The following is a 12,645-nucleotide window of genomic DNA, read 5'->3' as shown; positions in this document are numbered from 1 at the left end:
TTGCAACTATTTTGGTCTTTTTTTTTTGGTGATAGCCTACGCTCACAATGTCACAATGGTTAAAGCTAGGTCCAAATTCATACATCATATGGTAGTTGTGGTTTTTCCGTACTACACATTTAACAACGATATTATTGCTAAACGGTAGGTGGTCATAAGTAATAAATTCTAGGATTAAAATGTCCGCTTGCCTATAATTTTTGTATCATTATTATTGGGCTTACATCTAAAGATACCAATATGATAAAGTTATAGATTATACTATTGATATTGTATTTTTAAAGTAATATAAAAGTAGCACCAATTATTTTAATTATTATTATGGTAGTACCATTTTTAATTTCTTATTTAATATAACTTCGAATATTATTATTTATATATATAAAAATTTTCACCGGAATATTTTCGCGAGTTACCAAAAACTTCCGACACTCTATTTTGTCGAGCAGTGCGTTTCTTATATTGCTTAAATGTCATATAGAATTTAAAAATACTTAGACGGATACCATGCGATGCGGCGACAAGAGTGGTGGCGGCGACGACGAGAGGTATAGGTTATTGTTGTAAAAGGGGATAATGCACTTATTATTAGAGTTAAAGAATAAATGTTGTAAGTTAATTAATTAAGATTATTTTTTATAGACCATGTGTTTTAGTTCCTAGACGGCTACCCGCGCGATGCGGCAATACCTTTGAAAAAGTGATGGTTAAATGTATCTTGGAGAGCTCGTAAGGAATGATGATTTGTGGTGGCGGTGGTGGTTTAGTTAAACAACGATGGAGAGATGAAACCAATCTTTTTGTAGGTTGATGGTGGTTGCCGTCGAGATGAAACTAATTTTCATATTAGGCTTCCGGCGAGAGCAGGAGAGGAGGGGATTAGGATTAGGAATAGACATTGGGAAATAGACGGAAGGATAGTACAGGAAAATCACTTAGGGGGTGTTTGGTTCAAGGAATTTGAAGGAATTCAATAGAATTGGAATGTTGAATTCCATTTATGAGCTTGTTTGGTTGGAGAAATAATGGAATTGTAATTTAAAACTTTCCTACAAATTCCTTAAAACAAAGAATTTGCAATTCCTTTACTAAACCCATGGAAAGTTTCCAATTACAATGGATATCAATCTATTTGACAAAAAAACCCACAAAATATACAAACCTATTTCTTCTTCAACCTCATAATTTTGACGACGTTAGCTTCCTTGCCGCCATGGCAGCCACCGCCACCAACCACAGCCGCAGATTAAAACCGGAATCTGACCATTATCTATGCTGGAGTAGACACACCACCCAACGTACTAACCATCACTGTTTATTGACTAAATAGTCGCCAGCGACCACCGTCGACCACTGTTACCAACCACCCAACCCGGTGCCGTTGTGTGTTTTTTTCTTTTCTCATTTTAATCTGATTGAAAGGACATGTTTCGTTTCATAAACATTAGATGATTTTGGATAATTAATTGGAAAATGATTCTAATTTGAGATTGAGGCAAAAAAAAAAAAAATAAGGAGAGAGGGAGATGCAAAAGAAAGAAGAAAAAAGAAGTCAGTGAAACAGACAGATGAGAGTGAAAGGTGATTTATTGCCATGAGTAGTTGGTAATCTTGTAAGGGTTATTTTGTCATTTAAACATGATATTTTTTAATTTATTTACATTCCATTTAATTCTATCAACCAAATACATCAGATATTTTAAAACTTTCCAATTACAATTCCTATAAATTCCAATTCCTATAACAGATTCCAATTCCTTCAAAAACATTATGTGAACCAAACGCGTCCTTAAAAGAGTGGAAGAGATAGTTGTTTGTAGGAGAGTATAATAAGTATTTCAAAGGTAGATTAGTTAAAAAAAAAATATGCAGTATGCTTTAATATGGAGTATAGATTAGATATATTGATATATAAAAGGCATTTTGGACATTTTATATACATATAAATTAACCTAGAACCCGCATGTTACAACTGGATTGTTAGGGGCAAGGGTGTTGTGCCAATTTTTGGCAAATTGGCAAGTTTTCGACCAATGAGAAGTTGACACGTGTCCTTTCCACAAACTACCCTAAACTTGCCAAATTAGATGGTGCAGCAAACAAAATTAGCCAAAACTTGTCAATTTACCAATGCCGAAAAACATATAAAAGGTACCCGGAAATTTGAAAAAGTTGTTGGAAAACATAAAAAGTGGCCTTTTTTTTTTTTTATAAAATAGAAGCTTGGGCTCAGAATTTGAGGGTCGGGAATTTCAGAAGTCGGAGACGCCATGGCTGCTAACCCAATGGTTTACCCACCCAAGATACGCCTCGGATCACCCGAGTCCCATTTTTACAAACATTTGTATCATCATCGCCCATTTAACGTGACATCGGCAACCTAACTGTTCAACGATACCATCATTAGCTAAAACTACTTTTTCCGACTACCTATTGATTTAATGGAACAAAATCCGGCAACGCTACCAAGGAAAAATCCGGCAAAGCTACCGCTAATTTAACACTACTAAGCTAATCATAAACATGCAATTAAAAAAAAGGTAATTGGATGGGAACCCCCTGATCGCATGTACCATTTGGTACCCACTAATCCTCTAGCCAAGCTAGTGTCCAGGTGAATTACAACCACTTAGTAATTCTCTGATCATCTCAAGTTTGCCTTTGGCAAGACTCGAACCCAGGTTCCCCCTGGAAAGTGGCGGCTGGTAGCCACTGGGCTATTACCCAATGGTTACAAACATGCAAGTAACGGCAATGTAAAAAGATAAATATACATACATATATATAAGCAGCAGCAGTTCACCGTAAACCCAAGAAAGGGCTCGCCCGAAAACCACATCCGCCGTAAGCAGCAGCAGTTAACCATAAACCCAAGAAAGGGCTCGCCGGAAAATCACAACCGCCGTAAGCAGCAGATGCAACAGCAGTTAACCGGAAAACCCAAGAAAGGGCTCGTTTAATGACGTGCGTACATTTCATGTGTTCCCGTTAGAAAGTGTGTGTGTTGTCGACGTAATTAATGGGCCCAACTAAAGTATTCAAAACCAAAATCACACGTTAAACCAATTTCAAAGTTTTAACAAAAAACCGAACCAAATACAAAGTAATCAAATCCAGAATAGCAGTAAACAAATGAATTGAATCGTCTATTCGGTTAATCCAATAATAATAAGGCTTCATTCTCAAGTTTTTTTTAAAGGAAAGAAAAAGAAAGGATAAGAAAACTCTTCTATTTTGCATTCTTGAGTTTTTTTTAAAAAAGAAAAGAAAGGGAAAGAAAAGGAAACTAAGGCTTTTTTTATGTGAAAACTTTCCTCCCATTTTTGGGAGGAATTGGATGGAAAGTTTATAACTTATGTGTACAATTACCAATTTAACCTTATCAACTAATAACAACGCTATAAAGAAAAGTATATAATTGTAAAGTTATAACTTTTTTTCCTTTCTTTTCTTTTCTATTTAACTCAATAACACTATTAACTTTGTATTTTCTTTTTTTCCATTAATTTTCCATTTAACTCGAGAATGCCTTTTTGATATATAACTTTTTTTTCTTTTTTTCCCATCCAATCTTCTCCTTTCTCCTTCTTTAAAAAAAAAATACAGTGTAACCCCTCACCAAAAAGGATAAAGCGGGGGATAAAGAGCAAATAAAGGTACAAATGATGCATGTACGTACACACCGACCGACCTATCGAGGAATAAGAGATTATTAATTAAGGTTTCACAGCAGACCAGAGCATCGCCATGGTTAATGATACAAAACGGTTACGTATTTTTTATCTTCATTGATCCTACAAAAGTCTCTTTTGTGTGTGTGTGCGCGTTTGATATTAAATTGTGATTGTGATTTTTATTTTTTTATTGAATAGTAAGGATGGTTTTGATCATTCCAACGATACTAATAGTTGTAAGAAGCACCAGAAGAATTATATTGTAAGAATCAATGACTTATTATTAATTTCATTAGTTGTTGGTTAATAATAATGTTGGTTAATAATAATAATACTAATCATTATTATTATTTGAAAATGTTATGATCTCATATTGGGCATGTATAAGATTGGTTAGTGGTTTATAAGTACAAGTGTCCACTCCTTTGAGATAACTTTTTGGAGTCAGTTTTACACCTAGCTTTATGACTTGTGAGCATATTGTGAAATAGGTTCGTATCAATTGGTATGTCTACGTTTCGAGATTCTAACACTCGGAGGGGTAGCCTATGGAGTGGTGGCTTCAACCCAAAAAAGGAGGGTGTCAACAGTAACCAACATAGCCATAACCAACAAGGACGTCGACTCTTTAAAGGGGTGGGGTACTGTTATGATCTCACATTAGCCAAGTATGTACTGGTAGCGGTTTATAAGTCTAGGTGTCCCCTCTTCCTTTGAGTTAACTTTTTGGAGTGAGTACATTTCACGCCTAGCTTATGGCTTGATGGGAGCATATTATGGGATGCGTTCATATCGGAAAATTGAATTGAATTAAATGGCCTTCTTATTATTATACATATGCTTCACGGCAACAGCCAAAGGATACTACTAAAAGAAGTTGTAACAATGACAACAAGAGTCCTCATGTAGACATCATCAATGTCTGATTATTATTATTATACTTAGCATACAGATAATATATGTGTTTTACTTGTCCTAGATACATAGCTTTGCTTAATTATTATTATTATTATAATTAATGTGTCTTATTGGGCTTAGTATGTGCTTAGTTTCTAAGCACCTTGAAGGGAATTCCCATTGCGAAGGATTCAATTCAGCCACAGGTTCCCAGACGGCTAATTATTATTATCATTATTATCATTTAAGCATTGAACTGAATCGAATGTACTTATTATTATTATATGCTTCATGGCAGCAGCTGAAAGACAATAGTAGCAGTCTACCTGGAAGCAGCAATAGCGACAAGGGTGAACCAGCTGCGGGTACATACTTCGCATGCTAAAATATGTACATTTATATATATACACATTCTATATCACCAAAACACAAAGAGGATCGGAATTACATATACCTTTACTTTGATATATAGGAACTAGCCCTGTAAAGAAAGTTCCCTTTCTTTTACATAAATGGATTAAGGCAGCACTTGTGGCAAGAAAGTTTTGGGAGGCCAAGAGGGATCAGCATTCTGAGTTTAAGTTGCAACATTATGAGAGTTTGGTTACCAGTACAACTTATTATTACACGCATATCTACCCTGTTTTGCCACCTAACTGGAAATAGTGAGTTCCATTCGATGCCTTTAAACTTCTATAAGAATTAAACGATTTTACTGCAGAAGTTGTTAATTACTGAGTACCGCACAATCTTGTCGTAATTTGTACTCCTACCGGCCAATATATATTGTATTTCACATACCCGTTTTTCTTGCAGCGACCTAGCTACTGCTGGCACTCTTGAGCCAATGGATAATGTGGTGACCTTGGAACCAGAGATAAAGATGAAAAATAAAAGTATGAACTTCTTTTGGCCTAATACAAATTTTTGCATCATTGTCTACATTTGTGTTATCATATATATTGTGTTATTCTGTAGAATATTGTGTTTATACAAGTCCTATTTATCTCTGTGCAAATTATCTCTTGCGGGTACTTTGCATAGTTAGTAACTGGATCTTCTTAGTTTGATTATTCCAAATCAACCAACAAAACGCTCGAATGTAGTTTTTTACCCATGTCCAGCCTTAATAATTTTTGCTTGAAGATACTGGACATGAAAGTCTTTGGGTTGCTAGATTTCGAGACCACGTTTTTGGGGATTCAATCTTTGGTGTAGATCCAAGTTATAGGCTAATATATGGATGCTAGCGCTAAGTTTTCTTTTTTCTGGTTTTGAAGATGGTGATGATGATTCTCGATCTGATTCCTCGTCTGATTCTGATTGTGGGTCCGATGTTCCATCCTTAATATCACGCAAACTCATAAATGTTCCACTAAAAGAAGATGACATTGAAAGTTGGCGGCAATTTAAGAAGCATGATGAGGGTTATGTGTGTATATGATACATATCTCTTTTTGTTTTAACATTCATCCCTGTTTCCATGTACAACTCTGAGACATGGTACTTATTTCATGACATATTTCATGTGTACAGCAGCCTACATCGGTACCAGCAGGTTTGCAACATCATGAAATGAAGTTTCCAGTTAATATTGAGCATCCATTTGTTAGTGCCATTGGTCACTTTGCCGTCAATTGCTTCAACGAAGTATTTGAGGTGGTATAGTTCCTTCCTGCTTTCTTTCTTCATTTGTGACTACTCTTTTATTTTACTTCATTTATCATTTACTGTTTTTTACTTACACGCACAAGTTTATGTGGTTAGTTTGTTGACTATGGCGAGCCCAACCAGCTCCATGATCCTGCATTTACGGAGCCCAATCACTTAGACTACCATAACCCAGCTGAGTTTGTATTCTTTATTTGACAGGTTAGTTGTTAATGATGATAAACACATGTGAAGTAGGGATGGTTTAATTGAATTTTGATGTATTTTCTGTGCTATAACTTTTCAGGATCTGGAGACATAGATTCTTGTTAATGATGATAAACCGATATATAGCACGTAGGCTAGCAGGTGGTCTTTTCTTTTTTGGTGCTTTATGACTTAATACCATGTATTTCCATGCAAATAAGTGTTAGAATATGAACACTTAAACAAACATAATCATGAGTATGTGTAACGGAAGAAATCGAAACATATATGCAATCAAATTAATTAACAAAGACTAAAATTTAGTCATGTACCTTATGCAAGCTCCAATAAAGATAATAATAATAAGATTATTATTAATGCTTAGGCTTTAAAGCAAAACCCCTCTACGATCGCACACTAGACACTCCGAATAACGTATGCTAGTACTCGATCACAAACCAAACAAACCTTTTGCTTGAACCTTAAACTTCAAAGTCGAAACCCCTCAAGGAGAAGGAATTTCGGCCACTTCAAAGAGAAAGGAAGAAAAAGGAGAGAATTGCTTATGTGAAAAAGTGTGTGAAAAACCAAGAATTAAGCCTTTACTAATAGGGCTTAATTAGGTTAATCTTAGCTTGGAAAATAAGCAACATAAAGGCTTAAACAAGCCTCTAAGTGGCCGTCCCCCATCATGGACTTTAGGTCCAAGTCCATTTTTCGATTTTCACATTTTAATCCTCATTTTTAATCAATTAAATATAACTAATCCTTTAATTATGTTTAATTAATCATTTCGTGATCAAACTAATCAATATATTACTTTAATATATCAATTAATATTATCGAGTTACCGTGTCATTTCGTGTAACCCCGTAGGCTTAAATTATTCCCAGACATGCGATTTGTATTAAAATGATCACACTCCAACAGCTCTCACTTGAGCATGTTATTATAAAGGCAATAACATTTGTTGGCGTCTAGCAACACTCCAATGCTCCCGGAAATATTTAAGAATAGATTCTTAAATTGCCAAGTTGAAATGATTTAGTCTTTAATATCCCTTTGCGCAGATACCCTTGTTAATTATGAATATGGATCAATGTCATTTCATAATTTAACGATTATGTTTCTCATTTCTACAATTAATTAAGATTACCAAATTAGTCAAGAAAACTTTTTGAGTTCATTTGGGTGTGGCCACACAAACATCTTCAATTAATTAATGAGGGCGCCAAATGGTATCATACTTCAGTTGCAAATTGAAGGAACAAATCCTGTATTGACTACAAGTGTCTGGCCATGTCGTTTCTTAACATTTCTGAAAATAGCCCTTTATTACTGCCTTGTTCAGGACAGTTAGGAACTATATCAAGAAATTCAATCCACACATGCATAACTCACTTGTGTCTCAAGTCAAAGGATAAATAAAGTAACCATTTCACGAATTTCATTTAATGACGCCAATCCATAAAATGATAATTCGTTCTGTAGGGAAAGTCCAATATTCACCTTTTGAATATCATGTGAGTTTGGTACGATCCATCATCTTCAAAATATTCCCTTAAATATTTTCATCAATCGTTCACAATTGTCTTACTTTAATTATATTCTCATATAATTAATCGACAATAGACATTTAGAATATTCAACTAATATTCATGGATTTAAACATGCAAATATAGGACACAATTATTATAAAAATGAAACCACTTATACTGCGTATAAAAATTCATTTATTGAAAATAACAATTGTTTAACATCCCATTATCCAAATATATGATATAACTTAGCAATATCTATGACCTAAGCCTTCTGCATGCTTGTTGAGCTTTCCCTTTAACAATGCCTTTGTAAAAGGATCCGTCAAGTTATAATCTGTGTGAACTTTGAGTAAATTGATTTCACGTGATTCGATTTGCTCTCGAACATAGTGATATCTCCTTTGGTAATGTCTGGCACCTTTTTGAACCCCAGGTTCATTGGCAATGACAATTGCTCCAGAATTGTCACAGTACAAATCCATGGGTGTGTTATTTGATGGCATCACATCAAGCCCAGAAATAAACTTTCTGATCCAGACAGCTTCCATTGCTGCATTCGAAGCAGCTATATATTTAGACTCTGTAGCAGACATAGCAACAGTAGATTGCTTCTTGCTCTTCCAATCTACTGCTCCTCCATTCAAAATGAAGACATACCCTGACTGAGACTTGGTATCATCCTTATCAGTCTGAAATCCAGCATCACAGTATCCAGTGACTTTAAGCTCTTGATCTGGATTTCCTCCATACACCAAAAACAATTCTTTAGTAGCACGCATGTACTTAAGAATGTTTTCATAGCAGTCCAATAATCCTCTCCGGGATTTTGCTGATATCGGCTTACTATATTTTGCGCGAACGCAACACCAGGTCTAGTGCATCTAACCGCATACATGATAGATCCCACCGTCGAAGCATAAGGGACTCTCTTCATACGCTCCACCTCTTCAGGTGTAGAAGCACCATTCTTGTTGGATAAATTAAGTCCTTCTTGCATAAGCAAATTCCCGCGCTTAGAATTTTCCATCTTGAATCTCTTCAAGATCTTATCTATATACGCACTTTGAATTAATCCGATCAACCGTTTACTTCTATCTCTATAGATTTTGATTCCAAGTATGAATGCTTCTTCACCCAAGTCTTTCATAGCGAAACACTTTCCATGATAAGATTTAACGTCTTTCAACATTGGAATGTGATTTCCTATCATCAATATGTCATCGACACCACAAGACAAAGAAACTAACATTACTCCCACTAGCTTTGCGATATACACATGGCTCATCAGGATTCTGAACAAAATCAAACTTTTTGATCTCTTCATCAAACCTTTTATTCCAACTCCTTGATACTTGCTTTAGCCCATAAATGGACCTTTGAAGTTTGCATACTTTGTTGGGATATTTAGGATCAACAAAACCTTCTGGTTGTACCATATAGACTTCCTCGTCTAAAAAACCATTCAAGAAAGCGGTTTTGACATCCATTTGCCATATCTCAAAGTCATAGTACGCTGCTATGGCTAAGATGATCCTAATAGCTCTAATGTCCGCACCGGAGAAAAGGTTTCCTCATAACAACTCCAAAGAGTTGAGTATAACCTTTCGCCACAAGACAAGCTTTATAGGTGTGTATATTTCCATCCATGTCGGTCTTCTTCTTGAAGATCCATTTGCACCCAACGGTTCTACCATTTGGTGGAAGATCAACCAAGCTCCAGACTTGATTGTCTTTCATGGATTTTATTTCCACATTCGCAGATTCAAGCCATTTGTCAGATTCCGAATCTGATAATGCAGCATTGAAATTAGGAGGTTCATTCAAATCTCCTACTACGTGTTCTTCAGACTCAATCATACGATTTAATCTATCACGAGCACGTATTGTCCTTGAGGACCTACGAAGTGGAATCGCTTTATCTTCAACTTGAAGTTCATCTTGAGATTCATCTCTTTGAACATCCCCCCCCCCCTAAGTTGAAGATTGCTAGTATCTTTAGAAGTTGACACATCTTCTTGATGCTCATCAAGTTCAACAATCCTCCCACTGTCTTTTTGAGATATGAGTTTCTCCTCAAAGAACTTAGCATATCGATGGACCTTGACAGTGTTTTCCATAGGAAAGTAGAAGTAGTAACCCATCGTTTCCTTTGGGTATCCTACAAAGATGCACTTTATAGATCTAGGTCCAAGCTTGTCAGGCGTATCTCATTTCACGAGTGCCTCACATCCCCAGACTTTTAAGTAAGACAAATGAGGAACACTTCCATGCCACAATTCATGCGGTGTCTTGTCAACTTTCTTAGTTGGAACCATATTGAGAATGCGAACAGCAGTCTCAAGGGCATAATCCCAAAACGAAAAAGGAAGAGTCGTATGATTCATCATTAATCGAACCATTTCCAACAAGGTTCGATTCCTCTTCTCCGAAACACCATTGTGTTGAGGAGTATATGGAGGAGTAAGCTGTTGAACTATTCCACAAGCTTTGAGATAATCTTTAAACTCTTGATTTAAGTATTCACCACCTTGATCCGAACGAAGGATCTTGATGGTTTTACCGAGTTGATTCTCCACTTCACTTTTAAATTTCTTGAATGTTACAAAGACTTCATGTTTATGCTTAATCAAGTAAACATAACCATAACGACTGAAATCATCCGTAAAAGTGACGAAATAGCTAGCACCTCTCCTTGACACATGTCTAAATGGGTCACATACATCTGAATGTATTAGTCCAAGTAGCTCTTTAGCCCTTTCCGGTTTATTTTGAAAAGGTCTCCTTGTCATTTTGCCAGAAACACAAGATACGCATTTTTCAAATGATTCATCATTTGTTTGCAAGACACCATCCCTTTGAAGTCTTTCAATGTGTTTCTTGCCAACATGAGCAAGTCGACAATGCCAAAGATAAGTCGAGTCCGAATTGGGCTTGACTCGTTTGCTAACATTATACATTGAATTATCCTTTGAATCACAACCACGCATATCAATTTCATAAATACCATCACAAGCAATAGCATCAAAATAATGAACATTATTCCGAGAAACTGAAATACCAATATCATTAAAGACATTAACGAATTCGTTGTTTTTCAACAAAGAAACTGAAATAACACCTCTAGTAATAGAAGGTGCATAATGACAATCGTTCAAAACAATTATTAAACCACTAGGTAAAACCAAATGATAATCTCCGATTTCTTCTACAGCTGCTGGTAGGCCATTTCCCACGAACAGTTGCAAAGATCCCGGTTTCAGTTTCTTTCCCCTTCTAAGCCGCTGTAATAAATTACAGATATGAGTACCAAACCCAGTGTCGTAAACCCATGAATTCCGCTTAGAAAATGAATATAATTCAATGGTGAAGAATATACCTGAAGTCCCGGACGTACCGGGCTGCTTCTTCTTCAACTCAGCAAGATACTTGGGACAATTCCGCTTCCAATGACCCACTTCATTACAATGGTAACAAGGTAGGTTCTTAGCGGGATGTTCGTTCTTCGCCGGAGGGGTCTTCTTAGGTTTAGGAGCAGCAGCAATTTGCTTTCCTTTACCTTCAGCCTTACCCTTTCCCTTCGGTTGTTTGCCTTTTTAGACCTTTCTCCCCTTGATCATGAGAACATTGGGAGTAGCAGTTTTCTTTGGCAACTTCTTTTCAAACTCATTAGCCATGGCAAGAAGTTCCATAACGGTTTTATCCATGCTATGCATAGTATAATTGCGTCCAAACTCTTCAAAATCCTTAGACAAGGACTTGAGAATCATACCAATTTGTACTGGCTTTGCATAAGCATAATTCAACCTATCCAACTGCTCAAAATATCCTTTCATCTTAAGGATATGAGCGCTCACCGGTGTTCCTTGTTCATGTCGCAAGTCATGAAGTACATCGATAAGATCGAATAACTCCACGCCAGCTTGCTTCTCGAACATAGACTTGAGTTCAGTAAGCATATCACGTGGAAATGAATGCTCAAATTGCTTTTGTAGGTCAGCATTCATGCTTCCCAACATCAGACAAGCGACCTAATTATGTCTATTATATGCAGCAGCATAATCTGCTAATGCTTCAATAGAAGCATTGGCAGCAGGAGCAACGGGTCTTGGCTCTTCAAGGACTTGGTATTTCCTCTCAGCTCTCAAAATGATCCTGAGCTAACAATACCAATCATTGAAATTCGGCCCAGAAAGCTTTTCCCTTTCCAACATCGACCTAAATGCCGATTGATGTATGTTTTGAGTGGTATTATTTGTTTTCATCTACAAAACAGACAAAAGTTCAATTATCAGTATTCCGATAATTATCCTTAAGAAATGTAATTCACCCTTGTTAAATTCATCTAACAAATTACTTTCACTAAGGCTAGGATCCAACTTGACATACAATCATTTCATCAGTTAATCTGCTAGAAATGACGGTATTCAAAATAGAAATGACGGTATTCAAAAGGTAATCGAGACTCGATAATTGCATTCATGCAACTCCTAGAATTATGGGACTTACAACAACACTGTAAAAGGGTATTAAGTGTTTTGTAAACATGTTTTGTCCCATCTTATGCCGCGAGTTAAGGTCTCACCTCTTAACTCGTTTTAAGTCTCTCAATTAAGAACATGTAGATAGTCCACCGCTGTCTCACAACGAGTGGTAATCCACCTTGAAGAGATACAATT

This window comes from Erigeron canadensis, chromosome 6 (genome assembly GCF_010389155.1).
Source record: "Erigeron canadensis isolate Cc75 chromosome 6, C_canadensis_v1, whole genome shotgun sequence".
Taxonomy (NCBI): domain Eukaryota; kingdom Viridiplantae; phylum Streptophyta; class Magnoliopsida; order Asterales; family Asteraceae; genus Erigeron; species Erigeron canadensis.
The sequence above is the reverse complement of the archived record's forward strand: the minus strand, read 5'-3'. Positions refer to the sequence as shown.